The sequence below is a fragment of the Lycorma delicatula genome, chromosome 5 (assembly GCF_047948215.1).
Source record: "Lycorma delicatula isolate Av1 chromosome 5, ASM4794821v1, whole genome shotgun sequence".
Lineage (NCBI taxonomy): Eukaryota > Metazoa > Arthropoda > Insecta > Hemiptera > Fulgoridae > Lycorma > Lycorma delicatula.
Window position 1 is genome coordinate 34313250 of NC_134459.1, and position 24455 is coordinate 34337704.

Genomic DNA, 24455 nt, shown 5'->3' on the forward strand with positions numbered 1-24455 from the left:
CGACTAGAAAAAAGGTGGGCCTATCGCCCACCACAAAATGTTACATAGGTTTATGTTTCATTACACGTGATTTTATTAAATGGTTTTGCTAACTCTAACTAAATAATTTTCATGAATTTAGCGCACTAACAACAAAAACTTTTACAACGAAAAGCTTAAAAAAATATTGAACATTTTTGGTTGTTGTTCGAGTTGTGATTTTTTAACATAGCTCTAAACTCAATGTTTTCCGTCTTATTTCCTTATACGAAGTAAAGGAAGTATTGTGATGGCGAAAAATTCAGATTTCAACGGAAATATCCATTTTGACCATCCCTGAATCCAGTTTGACGTAGGATGTTGAAATTTTGAATTTAGGATTGTTGTAACATCTAGTTCTGTACCTTCCCTTTTGATTGCAATCCACTGGACAAAAAGTGTCCAAAAAAGCCCAAAATCCAAAAAAAATTGGATTTTAGACTTTTTCTTGACTGCAGTATTAAGCCATCATTGAGAGCTTTTCAACGATTGTCATAAGTGGTACTTATTTTCATTAGTTCCAGAGTTAAGCAAAATTAAATTTTAATATTTGGATTTTATAAGGGGGCATGTCGGTTCGAATTAATCTCCTTTTTTTAACTTTTTTTTTTTAAATTTAAATATATTGATTTATTAATAATTATTAACTTCTGATTGTAATACATTTTTTACAATAAATAATAGTTCAATAATAAAAATGAAAAATAAAAAAGTATCAGAAGTTATTAATGAAATAAAATTTGATTGTTAAAAAAACATGTATATGCAATTTAAAAGGCGTACAAGGAAGTCATGCAGTGTGCACATCAGATTTTTTATCTCCAAAACACAAATATAATTTTAAATAAATCGTTCATACAGAGAAGTATAAATCGTTCGTACGCTGCGCACAGTTGCCCAGATGCCCGGCGCACTACGTGTGTGATGTACTCGTACATCAAACATAAAACATCAAACATGTTTTTTTTATCAAACATAAAAAAAATTATCCGGAGGTTAAAAAATATATATATACATATTTGTTTTACATTTTTTAATCTTATTATATGTTACATGTTTCAGTGTATGTTTACTTTGTACATCAAGGAAAAGATTGTGATCGGTAAAAAAAAAATATATATATATAAAATATTTATTCAAAAATTAAGAATTTTTAGCATACACATCAGATGAAATAGCAATCGGTACAGATGGATATATAAAAAAATAATTTTATTTAACATAAAAAAAGTTTTATATTGCATTAATTTTCAATTATATTTTGTGTCGAACTTTTGTATTCGGGAAATTTATTAAATTACATCTTTGAATATCCGATGAAATAAAGAGAGAGAGAGAGAGAGAGAAAGAAAAGTGAGAGAGTGATAAAGAGAGAGTAAACTGAGTAGAATCTGTTTCAATCTACTGAACATATTAAGTGTCAAGGCGAGGCTTCTTTTTTCACGGTAGAAGTAGTATTCAGCCTTAATTATTATGTTATAGTGTAATTAAACTTTTTTTTTTTGCGCAAATAACCGGAATAATTCTATTAAAGATATTTTTATTTACACTTTGTAATATCTTTAATAAAAAAGTTAACTTATCAAAAGACTAAAACCGTTCTACTACATTTTAAATTTCTTTATAATGTTTACAAAAAAATTAATTCTTTTTTTTATAAACATTAAAATGAATCTTTATACTGCTACTTATTCTTAGAGTGATAGTTTATTTTTCATTACATAAGTAAAGTAACTAACTTAGATTGTATCGTTATCTTTAGTTTTTTCTACCAATTATCAATTATTTCTGGGTTCTAATTAACAATACAGCCTGGCGAAAAAAGGCTATATCTATGTACACTAAAAACACATGAAAACTGAACAGACGCAGCTATCAACATAATTTAAATGAATAAAACTACACCAGTTATCCTATAATTTTCATTTTTTAAAAGCTTATTTACTTCATTCAAAAATACATTTTCTTTCCTTTCTGGCTTTCCTATTTAATCTTTTGCTGCTCTTACATAAGTCACTTCATGCAATTATTTCAAAGATGGACTCTCAAATTTTCATCCCGAAAGAACACAATTCGAATCCCGATCACACTTATTTCTAATGTTCGATGAAAAAATTCCATTTCATATTCCCACTCATAATTAGTTTTGAGCTTACCAGATAAATTATTATTCTAAATAAAAGAAATAAAAATGCTGATTTTTTTTCACGTTGGTATATTTTTTATTTTTATCTTCATAAATTCGCTTACTCTTTGTTATATTTCTGTCTAAATTAAGTTACGAAGTTTTTTTTAACTTATAATACAATATTTTCTAAGATATTATGTAACTTGTTTTTTCCCCGTTCTGTCAATATCTATTAAAATATTTGATAAATTTCTTTGAAATTATACGACAACATGAATAAATTCTTTTATTTATTATAATACAATGTTTTACTTTGTTTAACAGTGATATATAAGTTCTAAAATATTATTGGTTTTTAATTGGTATTTAGTTTAGCTGGTTTAGTTATTTTAGTTTTAGCTAATATTTAGTTTTGCTTTAAGAAAACTACTTTTTATACAAATATTTTAAAAATAGCGTTTCAGACTTTCACGAGGAAAGTTCCGAGTCGTATCTCGGCTTGGTACTATATTCCCTGGATAATATTCACATTTAAAAGTATAGAAACAGTACCTACAGGGTGTATATATATATATATATATATATATACATATTTAAGGGCCATGACCTGACTCTTAAAAAGAGCCAGGTGATGTTCAATAAGTTTGCCGAGGAAAGAAAAAGTTTTATCTCTGAAACAGATAGATCATTATATCTAGGCCAGTGGATGTTAATTGAAGATGAATGACAGTGGATGAAATCAATAAAGTTGAATGACTAGTTAAGCTTGGGTGGCAGTGATTCAGAAAACTTAACATCATTTTCAAGAACAAACTCTCCTTTCGTTTTAAAAAGAAAGTATTCGATGAATGCATCTTGCCAGTCCTTACCTATGGAAGCTAAACTTGAACATTAACCGTTCAATTATTCCAAAAGCGCAGGGTAACACAAAGAAGTAAAGAATGATGTATGCTGGGGAGTAATCAGACAGGATAGGAACATATGCACGGGGATCAGAGAAGAAACGAAAGTACATGATATCATCATGAAAGTTAAAGAATTAAAATGGTGTTGGGCAGGCCATGTAGCATAAAGAACTGATGATATATGGACTAAATTGGCACTTCACTGGATACCACTAGATGTTAAACCCCCACGAAAAAGAACAAAGAATGTTGGATTGATGATATTATCAAACAGACTGTACCAATCTGGCAAAAGATCGCACAAGACCGTAATTATTGGGAACGTGTTGGAAAGACCATCATATTGCAGCGGTTCGAGATCAGATGAAATGATGATAATGAAGATGATATATATGTATATAATTCTGATTCCGAATTATGTGTATGTCCGTAGATTTCTTTTCTTTTTAACCCAAAAATCAAAGTATTTTATTTATAATCAGATTTGATCTATGAATGAGTATATTCATATCTATTTATTTTTATTTTACCGTTTACATAACTAAATATTTTGCAAAAAAAAATGAAGAGTTAATTAAAATATTTTCGAGTTTTATTATTTTTAATATTTTAAGAAATTATACAATTTTTTAAATGAAAACCGTTCTGTAACATTAAGATAAATTTTTGCTGCCAGCTCCTTTATTTTTGAACGCATTTTTATCTACAATTTTAACACTTCATCAGTAGATTTGACATTAAATAATAATTAGAGAACAGAAATAAATCGAAGTCGGGACATAGCTTATAAATCTTAAACATTTATAAAAAATTCTATACATTCTAAACAATCAGATTGATCAAAACTGCAACAAAGACGTTTATCGAATAAATGCTAAAATAATCTTAAAATACATTTATTAAAATTAAATTGAAATACTGTTTTTAAACAGTCAAGGCTTAGTTATATAAAAGTTGAAATAAAAACAGCTTCCGTTAAATAAATCAACATTTTACGTTATATTAATTTTAAATAACATTTAACTACAGTATTTTTGAAAACAAAGAGAAAAGAAGCGTATAAGATTAGTCATCGTTTGATTTAATTTAAACCTTTTGTTTATAAAAACAATTGGAGAAGAAAAGTTAAACTTATGATAAGTTAAATTAAATGAAGTTAAGTAACAGACTACAGAATACGGTAAGTTACTATTAAAGGGGTTTTGATTTTAACTTGAATGGTGTATAATTAAGCAGCTACGCAACCCTTTATTCTATATTCTATGTTAAAAACTAATTTATCCGCACGTTTTATTCAAAGAACAGAATAATAGGAATATATTAAAATTAAAGAATATTAACAAGCAATCTATCAGAGTTTAAACCACGCGGAACTGCACAATTTTATTATAATTTTTTATATATACATCGGTTCTAAATTTAAATTTTCTTTTTTGTTATAATACGAGAACATTCATTTCATAATTTATAGTTTTTTTTTTCATTTAAATATTTTTAGCTTTAATGTTAAATTCTAAAACAAAAAAAAAAAAAATATACCGAATCCATTTTTAAAATCATTTATGTCGAATTTAAAATAAGGTTAACATTATAAAAAAGTTGAAAAAATGTAGCATGACTTATTCGGCTAAGCCGGTCAAAGTCATACAATACCGTTCACGGTTTTTTCATTGGAAAACCTTTGCAATTCTATCATTAAAAGTATAATAATTTACAATTAATAAATTTTACATTACAATAAAAAAAATTTCAGAATTTAAAAAAAAAATTTAGGTCTCTGTAACAATGGGACTCATTTATTTTTACATCCTTGTACGAAGTAAAGGAAGTATTGTGATCGTGAAACATTTCGGTTACCATATTTCAACGGAAATATCCATTTTGACTAGTTTCGGCGTGACGTCGGTACGTAAGAATGTATCTCGCATAACTCAAAAACGTGTAGCCACAGGATGTTGAAATTATGGATTTAGCACTGTTGTAACATCTAGTTGTGCACCTCCCTTTTTGATTGCAATCGAAATTAAAATATTAATTAATGAAATATTTGGATCTTAAAGGAACGGCACATCGGTTAGAATCAGACTTCATCGTCTTTCTTTTCTTTTAAAATTTTTTTTTTATTTCATTTATTTTTTTTAACTTTCCTTTTTTAATTTAAATATATTGATTTAATTATTATTAACCCGTGATTTTAAAAAAAAATTACAATAAATAATAATTTATTGATAAAAAAAAATTAATTAATTAAATAAAATTATAAGTAAAATAAAATATTTAAAAATCCCTTTAGGCACCGGTGCTAAGTAGGGAATAAAAAGATTTTCACATTAACGTTAAGAAAAAATTCAAATTTACTTAATACAACAATGGTTGCATTGAAAAGAAGTTACACATGTTTAGCAACATTTTGGTGATTCCTTGTCGTAAGGGTTGGTCATATCAAAAATTAGTACAGAAAAATGTTTTAGATAATGTTTAGAGGATTAACGACCACTTTAAACCGATTTAATATTTTGCCTATTAAGGGAGGTATGGTTTTTTGTCATAATCACTTTTTTCCACCCCCTGGGCCAATGGTTGGGGGTATCAAAAAACTTTATTTAAAATACGTTTAGAAACTTTAATCGAATTCGATACTTTACTTAATAAGAAAGTATAGCAATTTTTTGTCTCGAAAAAAAACATTTCCACCCTCATGATCCGATTTTGGCCGTTAACGAACTCGACCGAGATTTTGGGACGAATTATTTTTAAGGAACAATTTGAAAGTGATTGGCGCAAAATTACGGCAGTTATCGTGTCCATAAGAAAGTGAAATATATATATATATAAACTTTTGAGATGACGGTGGTTTTGGATCTGGGGAATTTGAAACGCGAACATATGTTGAAATTTTCCGGAAGTCGATTCATGGTATCCATTACAATAAGTAGCTTTCTAATGAAATCTATCTAATAATGGATTTGGTGAAACATCTAATTATTTAATATTACTTAAAAATTATAATTTAGTATCGTATTATTTGTGGATTTTCTTACCAAAGTCTTATAAAAATTGTATATTTAAAAAAAATAATTTTATTTAATTATCTGACAGAAAAATAAAATATATTTTTGAACTGTATTCAATTTAACGTGATTGTTGAAATTTTTTCACTTGTGCGTAATATACGGAAGATTTCTGGTATGTCGTATAAAATAAGTTAATAATAATTAAACTATTCCGTTTAGATAACTACTGTATACTGGTTACATATATTAATTTTATGTAGAAAATCAGTTTTTATTATTGGATTATACGGTAAACAATTTATATAAAGAGTAATCAAGGGGCTTTTACTCTAACCTAATATTTTTTTTTGGATTGTTTTACCTCCGAGTCCGCAGTAAAGCAATTCATTCCGCAGAGAATGAGATGAATGTTTTGTAGCGTGTGTGAAAAATGCCATGCCTAACCGGGATTCAAACCCAGGACCTCCGGGTGAAAGACGCTACCTCTCGCGCCACGGAGGCGGCAACCTAATATTTCAGATAAGATTATTGAATTAATAATTTATAAAATATTTGATGTTAATAAAAACTAATATATTAGCATTTATGTAACTGACCTCTTTTAATAAAGAATTGGAGGATAGTATCTCATTTTCAAATGAAATAAGTTAAATGAACTGCAGCAAAAACGTATGTATGTAATTTTATAGACGTACAAGGAAGTCGTGTGGTGTCCACATCATATTTTTTTTAACAATTACCAAAGTAAAATTAAGGCATCAAAATTTCCAATTTCAAATAAAAATAATTTTTTTTGGGGCACCCTTAGTCTGCGGGACAATTCTGTAATTTTTTTTTAATAAATGGATCCTTAACAAAAGAATATTAAAAAAATGTTTAAAAAATGCATTGAAAAAGTTTAATTTTTATGATAGTGATGAAAAAAAAAATGCTTTATATTTTGGGTCTGAGGTATATTATAGGAGCAAAACTACTTAAATTTAAATTGTCATTAAAAAAAAATAAAAATTAAAAAATATAATATTACATTTTTTAGACACGAGGATTAGATTTAAAAAATTCTAAAAGTGTTTATACACTAGTATAGATTAAGGTTAATTAAACTTGTTTCACTAAAATTTTCTCTAAATCTATCACTTCTTCCAATAAAGGCTAAAAGGGAAGAACGAAAAACTTAAAAAAAAACCTTTTTTGTGTAAGTCTGTGGTTTTTAATTTTTTTAATATTTTTTTGATATCCCTATATATATATTGAGTAAAAAATACGGAAATCCATCAGTAACTTTAAAACAGTTCAACTTTCAGAATTAAATATCATCAACTACTTTGCCTTTTGACAAGAAATAAAATTTCAATCTGTTCTTGGATGGAGGGGTGGCCCAGGGATTGTAACTTAAAGATTTAAATGTTAAATATGTATGTAAAACATAAGACCAGAGAAAAATGGCACAAATTCAAGTTGGTACGAGGTCTGTACCCAAACTGGCTACGGGATAAAATTATCATTTAGAAAATTACTGAATTTAGTAAGTTTAAATAATAAAATTAAAATGAATTAAATTAAAATTTAATCTAATTTAATTAAAATTTACTTTAAAAGTTAAATTTGCATATTGTAAAATTTAAAAAAATTTATTTCAACACAAAAAATTGTTTTTCTTCCAATTTAATGAGTAAATAAATAAAAATATTGTCAACTAATCATACTGATAAACTGGTCATTGATGGTCTCTTACCATTGTTGCAAAAATGAATCTTACTCCATTATTGTGCAAATTTAATGTTCCAGTGATTGTTTTACTGTTAGTTTCTTATGAGAATTTATTGTGATCTGTTAGCTAATTGATTTTGTTTATCTTTACCAGATTTGTAAGCCAATTTTGTTATTTACATTCTTTATAATTGTTTTTATTGATTTAATTTTTTCTGCGCCACCTGCTATAATTGCTATCAACATAGACTGTCAACAACGTTGCTATCACTTAACGAACAGGAGAGGGTCACATTTTTAATGAAGAGAGTTTTAGGTGATAGAGTTAGGTCGTATAATGAAGTTTGTGAATTGTTCAATGCAAAAATTAACAATTGTAAATCTATTTCAAAAGATACAGTGTCAAAAACCCCCAAACGGTTTGAAGAAACGGGGAGGATTGATAATAGGGAATAGCCAGGGAGGCCTAAATCTGCAACAAGTAATAACAAGAGTTAGAGGTAATGCTAGAATTTATTGAAAATCCTCATTCATCGACTCAAACAGCAGCACAAGAACATAAAATTACACAAAGTTTAGTGATTCGTGCATTAAAACGTTAAAATTTCAAACTCTAAATTCTAAATTGCAAGAACTTAATGAAGATGAGTACCATTGAACACTTGATTTTTGCGAAATTGTGATAATATTTTTTCAGATCCTAATTTATTAAATAATACAATTTTTATCATGAAGTGACTTTTTTTAAAAATATCAATGTAAATCACCAAAATTGTCGATACTGAACTGATATTAATCCACACAGGTATCGTGACGCACATACACAGTATCTAGTCAAAGTAAATGAATGGGCAAATATTATTGGTAGACCTATATTGAGGAAATACAGGAATAAGACCTATATTGAGGCCTCTAAGGCTTATATTTATTGATGGAAATTTAAAGGCAGTGAAATATGATGCTTTGCATCTCAAAAATATCATTCCAAACAGTCAAACGTTGTTGGCTCCAACTTTCAAAATATTTGAAAGTTTGGGCCCGCCTCATATCCGTCTTTTTTCCAGGTCCGCATTTTTTCCAGAAGATGAATTGGAGAAGGGGTGAAGTAGAATGGCCAGTGAAATCAACTGACTTCATCACCATCGGATTATTTTCTATGTGGCCACCTAAAAATAAAAAGTACTATTTATCATAATACGCCCCAAGATATCTATGTTTAGCGGACGAGATATTGTTGTGCACATAGGCTGACGGCTTGAGTACTATTTAAGTATACGGAGCTACACGAGATGTTTTCGTAAAGGAATGACTAACTGTTCCACCCGTCCTCTCAATCTATCTCTCTCGCAATGTGCAAAGCTACACGCCGCCCGCTATACAAAATAGAATTTGAGAATCAGCACAAAATATCGCTGGAGAATCATTGAATAATGTAGTACCATCCTTTAACAACAGGCTGGCACACTGAGAAACATCAGGCGAAGGACATTTCGAACATATTCGAACTATAAAATTTAAGTAAATAAACAAACGTTTTGGTTAATAAATAATTCTACTTTTTAAATAAGTAAATTTATTCGATAATAACCATTTCATCGATTTTTTATAAATTTATTTATTTTCGATAACAGTTATCCGTCTTTTATATATATCAATCGATATTATATCAATGTAGCTTTTACAGTGCAGACGTTATACCAACGTTTATTTTTATACCATTTTTGTTGTCTTAAAGAGAGCTTTAAAACGATGTATCACAAAAAGGGTGTTACCATTTGAAATATTTGATTTAAAACCCCAGGGCCAATCTCCATGAAGGGATTGTAATTCTATTTCTCGTCAAAAGATAAAATAGTTGACCGATACCTTATCCTGAAAATTGCAGTATTCTATCTGAATGGTTTAAAAGTTGAGGGGTTTCCATAATTTTGACTCGCTTTGTGTATTTTTAAAACAACGTTTATTTTTTGAACACCCTTTAATACAAATATTATCAAATATTTATAATAAAATTATTAATAATCAAAAAGTTTTTATAGTTACATAAGAATATAATGATTTTATGAAGAGATAGGAGAGATGCGATTTGGATTGTTCAAAAATGTTTAAAAAATCAAGTTACAAATCAGTTGTACCTGAATTAAAAAATGGCTCAAAAATATAAATAAAAAATAATCTGGGGTATCATCAAGAAAATGAAAAATTTAGTTTTGACTTATTTTTTAATATATTTTATATTTAGGATTTTATCTAAATATTTTCTTAGTTGAAGACGAAAGGATCAACGTTGAAAAAAGGAAATTAAATATTGAAATTTTGAATGGAGTAACACCACCATCCTTTCCCAATAAAGATACTCCTACCATTGAAAATATAATTCCAATAAATATTTTTTCATAAATAAAAAGTAACAATTTCTGTTAATAATATTGTAAAAAAAGAGATCAAACGATTCCTGTATGTCCGTTAATAAATAAGTTTCATTTTAAAAATTCTTTAATAAAATAAAACAAGCAAGAATTTCGATTCAAAATTAAGCTGTATATAATTATACTCGTAAAAGAAAAAAGAGGTTAATAAAATACACCCTACATAAAGTATTTTAAAATAAATTGAATATTTTCCTTGTAATTACAAATAATACAGTATTATAAAATATATTATTGCAGTTGTGTAAAGTATTGCGTACCTCTTTCTTTAATATAATATTTATTATTTTATCAGATAAAATCTAACTCATTAATTACAAAAAAAAGGTTTTCTTTTATAGATGGCCTGCATGCTGGCAACATTTTGCAGTTATCTTTACATACAACTAGTTGAAAATATTCCGTTTTCGTGCTGGAAATATTTGAATTTAAGCTTCTATTTTTTATTTCTTTACCCTTTCAGTTCACAAGAAAAACGTTTTATAGCTGCAAAATATATTAGTCAAATCAATTTGAAATTTCATCTATATCGAAATGAATGGATAATTAATGAAACGTTTGTTCTTTCAGTTAATAATTTTATGTAATGGGTTTTTAGCTTTCTCAATTTATAAACTGAAATTATGGCATCTTTTAATCCAGTTCCAAATTTTTCTATTATGAATTAGCGGTATCTATTCTTAATTTGTTTCACTTTTCTAGACTTTTTATAATTTTCTTATTAATTTTTATAATAACAAAAATAATAATATTTTGCATTATCTAAAATATTTTGTTGTGGGTTATTTAATAATTTTTTTCCCCAATTTTGTCTGTTTTGATTTAAATAAGTCGAATTTCTTAAAATTTTGTGTTCAGTTGACTATCTTCAGGATTAAACTCTCTAAAAATGTTGTAACAAAGTTTTACTTATTTATTGACAGTTTAAATAATTTAGGTACAATTTCTATGATATAAATTTATAATAAAAGAAAAATGAAAGAGCTAATTTAAACATCCTAAAAGGAACACACCATATCAAGGTAGAAATAATATGTTATACATTGTCATATATCTGTACCTATAAAGCAACTTGTCCTGACTGACATATAGATTCATCAACGCCCAGCAAAAACCGCTAAAGATAAATTGATGAAAATTTGTTTACAATTTCCGCGTACAGGGTAAGTGCACACTACGAAAGAATGTTTTGAAATTCTGAGTTTAAAGGCTAAAATGGAGTAACAACGAACGTTACTATTTTTTTTAATTTTTCGGTAACCAATGAAGATCAAGAAAGAAATAAAAAACCATTCCATTTTATTTTTTTTAAGATTTTAAAAGTGTCACTATGATTTGATTCATCCAGGGGACTGAAATACAAGCGGAATATTTCGCTAGAATTAACTCATAACAAAGCATTTTTGGGCGTATATTTGTATTAAAATTTTCGTTATTTCAAGCTCTAGAATCTGTTCCCAAATTATTTTCCTTTCCTCCTGAATTACTCAGTACAACTGATTTTATATAACCAATAAATAAAATTGTATAAAAATAAATCACCCTTCCAAGTAAGGTATTTTATGTATTTTTATGATATATAATAAAATGTAATTAAAATACCAAAAATTATAATATTTTAAGGTATATGAACGAAAATACTTCCTTCAACAATAATAAGGAATGAAAAATATTTTCTTTCCGGATACCGCCTTATTTATAAACCATAAGTAATAATTTTCAAGCAGACAGAATGAGATAAAAGCACAGGATTATTTTAGGAATATTTATTCTTTGCGGTACGAAGGAATTAACTCATACTCCTCTAGTAAATGATGAAAAATGCTTCTAATCTGATAACGCCTCATTTACTAGGAAAAAAAAGTAAAAAACTTTTAAGTTGATATGTTGAAGTAATTCGTAGTAATAAAAAGTTAAAAAAAAACTATAAGGGTTGGGAATTTTTTCTATTTGTTTTTTTTTCTTTTAATATTTCATTATTAATATTATTTCCCAATACATATACATATATATGAATATTTTTTTTAATAACAATGTTTTAGTAAAATATAATCCAAGCTAAATCACCTCAAAATCTGATAGTTTTAAAGATTAATGGAATCAAACCTCCTAATATAATTAGTTCCCCAAATTTTTTAACGATAAATTATTCCTAATGCATGAAGTAGAATAGAAACCGATACAAGTAAAAATTAATTCTTTTTTTTTTGTTTGACTCAATCAACATTGGTAGCAGAGGAATACAAAAATCTACAGAGGCTTATATTTTAACTAATAATAGCAGTATGTTACTTGTTTAATAAAAAAAAGAAGAAAAATATGCGCTATCGTTACACTGCGCTGAGTGTTTGCAAACTTTTTCGGATAAAGACCTTTTTAAAACAGAAAAAAGAATTTTAAGAAACATACATGGTGACAATTACCAGGGCGGAATTTATAAACTAAAACGTGAAAAAGAAGTTTATAAAAGATACAGAAAAATAAAAGACACCTTCCGGAGAATAAGATTACATTTTTATGGGAATTTTTACAGAATGAGCGAAATAGATTACAAAAACATATATTTAACTTTTATAAAAGTAAAACTATTAAAACTAGTTGTTTAAAAAGAAATAGAAAATGATCTTAAAACTAAAAATTTACAAAGAAACCTACTTAAATAGAGACCAATTTAGAAAATTAATCACACAATCTAAGTTTCCAGAGAAGAAGGATAAGAGGTGTATTGGCAGAAAAACAACAACGTGAAAAAATGGAAAAAATATAGGGAAAACAAAAGAAGTTCCAAACTATTATGCAAACGTGATCCTTAGACTGGATGAACAAAAAATAATTAATATTGCAAATGTTTGTCAAGAGTAAAACTGATTTCAATTAAAATAAATTTATTAAAAAAATAATTATCACAGGCTTTTGCTGATTTTATTTCATAGGTCGAGTAAGTGTAGACTTTACAATCAGTTTACTAAATACAGTTAAAAAGCAAAGAGAAAGACCCGATGTACATTTCAGATAAAAGAATGTCAATTTTTGTTTAAATAATAATATTATTGAATACTAAAGATTTATTACGAGGATATAATTATATTCGAAAAGAAACAGAACAAAGAAAGAATTATTATTAAGGAAATTGAACTTTAAAATGGACATCTTCAAAACAGAAGTAATAAATCGTAAAAGGTTTGGCGACAACCCAAAGATAGGTTGGCGTATAATGTAGAACAGAATCCCAGTCTCAGATTACTTTTGACTACTGTGTACTCGAATACGTTGATGTAAGAGATGCGGACGTGAGGAGGGTGGTAAACTGAAACCATTCTACTCCTTGTCCTCATCCTTTTCCGACATGCGATACCCCTCCTCCAACGACAGCAACACTTGACGAAGTGCAGCGATGAGAGAAAGAGGGAGTGAACCGATAGGGTAAATTTTACGATAGCACGTCGGTATGAATGTGTGCAAGTGTGAGTGATAACGAATAGTCAGACGAGATGGGATGGGGTTGAGCTGTCATTGGCTTAATTAGCAGTGGCATCATCACCGCCACTGAACCCAAATAGTAACAGTTGATGGGATCCGACTACATACAACGGTCGACATTCGACATCACTTCTATTTAGGCGACTAAAATTGAACCGGCAGACCGACAGATCTACAGACGACCATAAGCATACAAGGAATATTTATCATGATTATGGCACCGTACCACATTTAATCTCTACACCCGTGCGCGCGCACACACACTCACACACAAGCTTGCACACAGAAGTTTAAATATAGTAAAATACATTTTTTAAATCCGCCTATCGTATTATTTGTTATCGTATAGAACTTTTTTCAATCTTTTCAAGCCAAATTTCATATAAAACCAGTGAATTTATCCTTTAATTTTGAGTCTAAGTATTACAATATCGTTTAATTTGATCGAAGGAGCAGAAATCGGGACGAATATTTTGTCAGCGGACACGCTAACGAATCATTTCTCATGTGATTTTTTTTCATTATTTTCACCAGTAAAACATGTCCTAAAGGTTCGTTAAATTCTTTGTGAATCATTTTGTATAAATACTATGGACAAAATTTAGTTAGAAAATTAAAATGTTGTTTTTCGAAAAAACTATTTCAAATCTGGTATTGGAATGTTGCAAAAAACGGCATTAAAAAAGTCACCGGAAAACTCAACAGGAAAGCAAATGAATAAGTTGACTGATTAAAGTTACTACTGTAACTTTGGATTTACAATTTACAATAGTATAATTAAATTACGACTATACAACAGTTTCCACGCTATATCACATGCAGCTGACATATATGCTACATTATTTTAAATAGTAATGATATGTTAAATTATTTTCTAGAAGAATGAAAATATAGAAAAAGAAAGGACTGATTTAAAATAATTCTAATAATAAGAGAAAAAATATTTACAATTCGTTTCATTATTTTTTTAAATTTTCTTTCAACAAAATATTTCAAAAATCAGCTAAACGTTTTTCTTAAAAAAAAAAAAAAATACTAATTTTTCCAATACAAAACAAACAAAAGTATCGTAACTTTTAAGTTACCAACTCAAAATATCTCACTACAGGAAACAGTTGAAATATATAAAATTTAAAATATAAAAAAAGTTATACTGAATATAATTTTAATAAATTTTTACATTAATAAAACTCCATTCTTTGATTACCCAATATTTGGAACAATCAGACAAAACTTAGATCTGGGTTCAGATATGAAATTTCTATTACACCAGAAAAAAGGTATAAAACGTTTGTTGCGGTTCCTCTGCTACAGAGGAATGAAGAATACGATTTAGAAAATTTTATATTTATTTAGGTATTTTAGTTTGTATTTGTTGTTACTTGTATATGCTTATTCTTTATTGTTTATTTTTGTTGTTTTATGTAACACTACATGATAGTGTTACTTTAGTCGCTAATGACTGTAAATAAAAGCATTAAAAAAAAAAAAATTCATTCAAATAAGATAAATCAAAAAGCGGGTGTTCCACTTTTTGGAGTGATCGTTTAATTGCTGCTATCCTCTCACCTCTTTTCTATTCTGGGTTAATAATTTTAATTTAATTTCAGTCTATTATTACATTCTACTTCACTATTATCTGTTTCATATAATTCACTTTCTGTTTTCCTCTACAATTTTTACCTTCTACACGTCCAAGTATAAAATTTATCATAAGATATTTTAATAAATATAAATTACAAATTTAGTTCTTTTTAAAACAAAAAAAAAACAAACAAAAAACAAAAACCAAACACGAAAAACATTGTATTTAATAGGTTTTGTTATCGTTTGTATGATTTTTTTGTACTGTTGTTGTTTTTTTAGACCAAAATCCCATCTATTCATTTAACACATCTTCTACCAATCCATCTAATTTTCAATATTCTTAATTTTTCAACCTCAAATTTACATTCTTTTTTTGCTTTTCATTTTCTTTTTTGTGTTACTATCTTGAAGGATTAAGACTTCAAGTAAATATTTCCAAAATGTTCTTCCTACTTATTAGATCCACGTGTGATATTACTAAAATTTTATTTTCATAAAAGCTCTTCATTTTTGAACCAGACTACTTTTGACGTCTATTACATTTGAAATTTAACAACGTAAGTAATATAATTTCTGTTAAGTGTGTTTTCTTAACAATTTCTTATGCACTTTTATGTAACATTTCAAAACGTTGCATATATATATATATATATATATATATGTACAGTTAATTTTAAATCTGGATTCCAATAAATCCATATCATTTATTTATTATTCTTACTCATTTATTATCTGTTATAAAAAAAAAAAAAAACATTACGTTTAATCTTAATATTTTTATTTGATTTTCTTTGATATTTATTCGATTTTCAAATTTATCCTACAATTTCTGCAACGCTTTTACGTACAAATATTTTACTTTTAAAGGGAAAAGATTATTTCATGTTTTACAAGTATTTAAGAGCAATTCTGGATTACTTAAAACACACAATACAAAGATAAGAAGTATAAAATTTGATTTGATTTGATTTTGTAAAACTGACTTTTTTTTACTTGGTATTAAAAAAATAAAATAAAATCAAGAAATAAAAATTATTTTATGCAGAATACGTACTTAATGAACAGTTAAAATTCCCGACATTAGCATCTGTATAAGGTTTTTTATTATCTAACGAATTTTTTTTTCTGAAAATTATTTCCTTATTTTTCAATTACACAAATATTACTTTAGTAATAAATGTTTATGCTATAAATTTCTATGTAATTAAAAACTCATGGAAATACTGCCGCTTAATATCCTCGTAATCATATAAACAATGAAATATCCTTCTACAGTAAGTGTATTCACTACAATACCGCCAAAATTAAAGTAAAACAGAAATCCTCCTTCCCATTGCCTAACTATCTGACTATGATAAAGCAAAAAAATTATTACACAAAAGCGTTCTTCCTTCATTTTGTAAAAGGTTTTATGAAGTGGCTAATTCATTCTGGTTTTATGAACATTTTTGATACGATATATGAGAAAAACTTTTTGGCGCGAGTGGTAGCTCGCATCTCGTCCTACCATCCGGAGGTCCCGGGTTTGAATCCCGGTAAGCTGTAGCAGTTTCATTGGCTATAAAAATTGCCATTTCATCCCATTCTCTGAAGAAATACCTAACTGTATTCAAGGAGGCTAAAAAAATTTACAATTTTAAATTCTCTATCTAGTGAATCATATACGAAATGTTAAATGAAATAAATACTTATTTTAATGTAGAAAATTGAATCGCAGCAGGAAAATACAATTATTTGTAAAAACAAATTTTCATTTACTTATTTCTTACTAGTATTATTATTTTCCCTCCTCTTTTTCTTTATATTGAGTGTTTTAGAAGAGATATCTTTTTCAACAGAGCGCATGAGTACAGAAATTCTTAAATAAAGTCATAATTAGTAAATGTAAGATCTCTGAGAGGTATGATATGCGATCTTGGTGACTGATATAGATAAGAAAATTATAATGTGATTTTATACAAGAGACTAGTAAATACATTTCTCTATATAGCCTAAATTATAGACTAAATAATCAACCTTAAACAAAAAATTTATAACATCTAACGAAATTTTATAAAACCTAAAATTTTTATAAAAATACTGATTCCATTGTATATTTGTAAAATTTAAAGGAATAAGTATGGGAAAAATGAAATTAAATTGATATTCGGCTAATTTCGATTTCTACATTGGCTGCATGCAGTGATTTACCAAAATGATTAAACCAATAATAATAAAAAGTCTTACTGGTTAATGAAGTATGATTTACCTGTTATTATATTTTTCTACTGATATTATAATCAGTAGAAATTTAACAATCACAAATATAAGATGGATTGTCATTTATGATATTCAAAGAGTTAAATATGATTTAAATGATGAAAAATTTCATTCATTTGAAACACAAGTTGTCTTCGTTGACATTGGAGAATCCTTTGAACAGAGATATTTTGTGGTGGATTATGCAACGGAAAGGATATCCAAGTCATCTAATCTCAGTTGTTCAGAGCTTATATAAAGGCACTATAATTTACGTAAAATGAGAACTGGTTTCACAGCAGTTTTAACTAATAAGGGTTAAAAATAGGGTTATCGCCTGTCTCTTTTTAATATATATATAGACTGGTTACTTCAGGACTGAAAAGAAACGATTTGGGAAAAAAATTGATAATTACCGAATAGTTTCTATCTTGTATGCAGATGATTATATTATGGTTGATGATAATCTAAAAAAATCAATTTTTAAGTTACAGCAGAAATGTGCTGATTACAGAATGAAAATTCAGCTACTAAGTCAAGACAATGGTCTTTTTGGGTTCTGCATCCAGTTAGGTGTAGGATAGTAATAAATGACGTTCTTGAAATAGCATCGAATTTTCATTACCTTGTGACGTGCTCTATTTAAAAAGAATAATTATGTTCGTAACAAATTAAGTTTAGATCTATATGTGGTGTTATACATAAATGCTACAAGATAAAACAAGTAGGGAATGAAATTTTATATGACAATTGTACGGGAAAAGGTAGACTGCAGAAGAAGGCTGCAGAAATGAAGTTTTTGAGAGCGACGACTGGTTGCACAAAATTGGATCGACAAAGGACCAAGGATATACGGAGAGAGTTATAAGTGACCCCCCAATTACTTAAGATATAAAATTAGAGGACTAATTGGTGTAGATGTAATAGGCAAATTGAAAAATCGGGCTTATTGTAAACAGCGCCGTCATTTTGTAATGCGCCCGCCAAATTGAAAAATTATGTAGCAATATCTAATCAGTCTGGTATTTTTCAGGTTTATTGTAATGAGCCCATACAACTTTAGGCTATTTAAAAAACGTTCAATTGTTTGCTCAAAGATAAATAGAGGTAAATAAATAGAGGATAATAAAGGTCCAATATAAGCATCATTTCTTAAAATTACAAATATAATCTAACCAAATGCCAATCTACGCTCGCTAACCTTGACTAGAGTGCGAAGCAAGCATATATTAAGTTTGGTTAGATGGTATTTATAATTTCTCTGCAAATATCTCCCCAAATACCCACCGATTTGGAAGAAAAAATTTTCAAACAACTACACATTTTCTAATCATCCTAAAACTGTACGGGATCATTACAATAAACTTGAAAAATTTCAGGTGATTGAAAAAATTGCTACATAATTTTCCAATTTGCCGGGCGCATTGCGAAATGTCGTAGGCTCTTTACAATAAGCGTGATTTTTCAATTCGCTTACGACATAGACATATGGAAAGAATATCAGAGGAGCGAATAAAAGTCAGACTAAATAATTATAGACCGCATGGTAAAAGAGATAAAGGTATACCATTATGTAGATGGGTACCGGGACAGGTTTTAGAGTCTAGCCGTGTTTGGAAAAAGAAGAAGAAAAAGAAATTTCATTCAATTGTTAAATAACATTAGAAGTTTGAGTAACTATTAACCAACGAATTACAAAAAGATATTATTTTTAAACACAGCTGTTATTTATAAGTAATATCGTTTTGATCATTAAACTAAAAAGGACACCGAATTTAAAAATGAATTTTAAATGGAAATTATAAGAATACTTCTAAAAGCCAGAAAATTTCGTACGCTGGCTGGGTGATTGTGGAGAACCAGGAATGTTTGAAGGATTCACTTAAAGCCTGTTAGTTTATCACTTTTCATGTTCCCTCTTTGGACCTTTCTTAATCTATAACTTTCCTTACATTTTCATTCTTTCTTCCCCAGGATGATGCAAGCAACCTGGTGGCCAATCGTCCACCTGAATTAACATTAATATTGGAATATTTTTAATTAATTATCGCCTCACTATGTGGCTTGGTGTGGACAACTATGGCGGTAGACTAATGTTGGGGCTTCTTCCTGAACGGTAAGTTTATAAAAAACATAACCTGCAATTTAATAAACAAAGTCGGGCCTCGTAGTATTAGTTGTAATGAGAAAATATATGATAAAAAAGGGAACTGATAAAATAAGATTAAGAAAATAAAGAATAACACCTTATATATAAATGGAAAAATCAAAAATAAATAAACGCGATGATATCACAATATTTATATTAAAATAAAATAACTGATTTTTAATGTTTCTTATAAGAGTTACCGATGCAAACACACCGATCTGTTTGTCTAAAACAGCAAAACACAGCACAATAAATTCTATTACTATCTCTCTCGAGCCACAACGAACCATAAAGCAGATAAACCACGGCTGGGTAAACAGTTCGATTCGGTATGTAGTACGAGTGGGATAACAGATATGTATTTAATCGATTACGTACCAGTAAGCAAACTTTAGGATTTTATTTATTGTGTATAAGTAACAATAATAAAAATAAATAATAATGAAAATCAATTATCGGTTAAAAAAGTACTTTTGAAATCTTATTAGTGGCAGTTTAATATATTCTTTAATCGTAATAAAACTAGAACGGTACAACCTACGTAAGTGTACATTGTACTTAAATTATTCAAAACATTACTTACTCCCGTTGTACACAATGAAATGTAACTTTATAATATTAAATTACACGATAAAGTTATATTACATTAGTCACCAGATGCAGAAACCGGTGTATAAGCGAAGTAATGTTATGTAAAGTAAATTTAGTGCACTCATTTTACAAAATTAGATTTTCAATCTACAATAAACTTTTTGTTTAAACACACATTACTAGGGATATTATAAAATTAAACTTAAAGAAAACTGAAAAGTCAATTTTAGTATAAACTTCCAACTACATAATGTAAACTAATACGTAACAAATTGAAATCATGCACAAAACTACAATTGCTAAGTTTTATTAATATTCATACAAAATCTGTTTCGACAAACTTTTTACTTAAGTAGTAATTATTCAAACAGTTCTTGGTATAAATCAGCTATAAAGTATTTGACTACGTAACATTTAATTAATATTAAGGATTCTACCCACAATCTCATTATTCAGAAAACTAATCAGGCTCCAACTCTACGTTAAATCCAAAACGCACATAAGAAACACACATTAAGTACTATTTAATGCGTAAAGAGAGTTTCTTAAAATTTCACAACAGAATACATACAATTAATTCATAATCTATTTAAAATGTTATTATATTTACTGTAAACATCCAAATTAGTGACGTAAAAGTCACGAATTTGAAACCAAAAATATAATTTAAAAACATGAGTTAAGTTCATCGTGTGCATTAACGTGTACATGAGGCTTAGTTTAAAATGCCCTAATTAATTTAGGTTAATTTATGTAAACATTATACATTAAATATGTCATCCTCATAAATAAAAATAAAAATTTTTCTCTCCCAGATTAGACGTATAAAATTAATTATATTCTCTTTAGAATTTTAGATAAAGTTAAATGCAAATAGGAAGACAATTCACGAAAATTATGAGGTGATTGTGCTACGAACAGACCCCATACAAAGCTGGGTAGGACCATTATTAAACAGTTAAAAAAATATTAGTATGTTAAAATGTTAATTATAATTATTTCACATATATTTAAGTAATAAAATACGCACAAAAACATCATAAACAAATTTTGGAGAAATATTAAACTTATTATTAAGTACAATGATTGTGGCCGACTAAAATATATATATAATTTTGTATACATGCAGCAAATGTTTTTTCATTAAAAAGTATTTTGTTGACATATTTTAATGAAATGCTGTACTGAAACTGCTGTACTACTGTCAAACGCACACAAATCTACTGTACTATTATTATTATTATTTTGAATTCAATGGTACTCATACCACGATCTCTACCTTGAATGAAACGTAACTAAACAATAAACAAACCGAACGTTAATTTTTTTCTCTATTTTTTTTAAATTTTTTATTTTATCAATTTTTTTCAGTTAAAAAAATTCAAATACTGAAAAAACTCTGCTCGACAATTAGATAAAAATAATAATAATTTTAACAAATTCAGTAGCAACTAAACGATAAAAATAATATATATATATATATATATATATATATATATATATATATATATGTTTGCGCGCGGGATACTAAAAAATTCCACTTTACAATGTTTATTTTATAAATAAAATGGATCAATACATAAATCGAAAACTAAATAAACTATTTAGCAGAATTCGCTTATAAAAAAAAAAGTTACTTAGAATGACAAATTTAATACTAACTTTTGTCATTTTATAAGTTAATTTTTTTACTTGGCTCGTTAGAACTTTACTGCTGCTACATAATAGTTATAGCTAAAAGCATAAACATCGGTCAAAATATTTAGGTTGGGCTTTTTGCCAATGTTGAAATTTCACCCTCTGTCCCCCTAAATCCAAAAAAAAGTAAAATATTGAAATTTCCGAAATATGTGTATACTTATGTATGTTGGCCTGTATTTTGATTAATATATCCGAACTAGTTTAAAATAAGTTCGTCGACAGTGGATCAGTAAATTCCTATAATGAGGCAACGGTGAGATTAAAGTGTGGGCAAAATTAAAAAAGGGGAGAGGTAGTTTTCACCATTTTTAATTATTGTCTTTTCGTAAAGGAGTCGTAGAAAATTGTGCTTGAAACAATGAATGAAATTACAAAATTATTTAAAATTAACGAATATTAAGTTAGTTGGAATTAGGGTTGCGAGAGGATATTCAACAGTTTTCACCTCCCCTCAAAATTCCTTTGACTAAAAACGATAAAATTTTGCACAAATATTTGACTATATATATACATATACTTGCCCGTCAGGACTCGCCGGGATCTAGATAAGGACTTCCACTGTGTTTCCTCCCTTTCCTGCGATATTTCCCTCATTCTTGATATAAAAGCTCTAATAGGTTTCTGTAGTAGACGTACCCTTTTGGTCTCCCTTTTCATTTCCCTAGAATACCTTATATCTCGGGAGGGATCAAGGTAGAGGACTAAAAGTTAGATATGTTATAAAATAAGTAGTCTATTATTTTTACAACGAAAAATGAAATCAAAAACCCCACTAGGTCATCGTCCAAGAGGAAAATCTACAACTTTACACCTATGAAAACTTTCCCGGGAATAACATTAATGTATCCTGAAAATTGAAAGCAATTAGTTAGTTCTCTCACGTGATGCACAAATAAGTCATTACGCAAATAATAAAAATAAATACAAACACGCAGATAAAATAGTTAGAGATCACAAATATTCCATATTATAATTATTCAGGTAAAAACAACGATTTCACAAGATTATGATTATTAATACTTAAAATTAAACAAAATAAAAAACAATAACCCAACTTTTCGTCTTCAGTCCGAAGCTATAATCAAAATAAATTAGATAAAGCTTCGCGTTTATATCTTATAAATTATTTAATTTTATAAATTTATATAAAAACGGATTGATATACTTTAATGAAATTTTATGTAAATGTACTCGACAACATCTTCAATAAAATACGATTGATGTGAAATAACGATTCAACGATAAAGTAACCGAAGGGCAAGGACAAATACTATCTGCAGGATATCTCGAAGACCCGCATACATATTTTCCCCAATAAGTTTGTGTGTGTCTATATACATACATTATCTACATAATGGACGGTCATTCTAAGCCTAAACTCAGAATAGATTGAGGCATTTATATCGTAGATGGAAGAAGCATAATGCAAATCGATCAGCTATATAGCTTGAGATAAATATATTACAAAAAAATGTATTTCCTCCAAAAATTAACATATTTCTAATTATAAACCGCTCATTAAAATCCTTTACTGAAAAATTATCGGGAGTATTAGCTAATCTGGATCGCCTCGACAAAGACCTATAGTTTTTAATAAATCTTAAACATTACATTAAATCTCGTATAAAAAACTAATAATTTTTTAGTACATCTAAGAAAAAATTTAATATGATATTTATTGGGTTCTTCAACGAGAAAAATGACATTTCAATTAATTACTGGAAAAATATATTTATTTCCCCATAGACCTTGTTCACTGTTTGATTGCATTTTATCTAGTGTCACATTAATTCAGCAAGCTGGCACAGACCCTATAAATAATGTCCTATCACCCTATTAGGTTTAAAAAATCAACTATCATCTCATCATTTTCCATCCCTAAATATCCACGGACCCATTGTAATTCTAATCTGTTAAGAAATGAGAGATCTATCATACGCTTAGGGTGTCAGAGAAGAGTAAAACTGGTTTTAACTAAATACCGCCTGACGGTTGGAGAAAATGTTAATGTGGTTTCATCAATACATTTTAGATTCAAAGATGGTGTTATAACTAAGTTAATATTAGTTATACCAAATAAGTTTCAAAGTACTACTCTGCAAACAACTGTTAAGGGACTGCTAATCTGTATTACCCGGTTATATTAAGCTTAAACGATTCTATTTTGAAGATACACTCTAAATAGGTCTACTTCTCTTCTTCGTACTGGTGGAATAATGCAGTAAACAGACTATTTATATTCTTTAAAAACCTTCCTTTAATGTAAATATTTATTAGAGGCATAAAGAATAATTTGTAGCGGTTCAGTTAGTAGCCTATAAGAGGAAAGTCACGTTTCTCTTGTTATTGCAACATAAAACGAAAGTCACTCTATTCTACTAGATCTCAGAAGGGTAAGTGATCCCTAAGTGAAGCGACTCGGTAGAAAAAATCTTTTGAAATGTTTTTACAGTTTTCGTTTACTCGTACTTTTGTGTTGTTACTGTTGAAACGTGTTTCAGATTA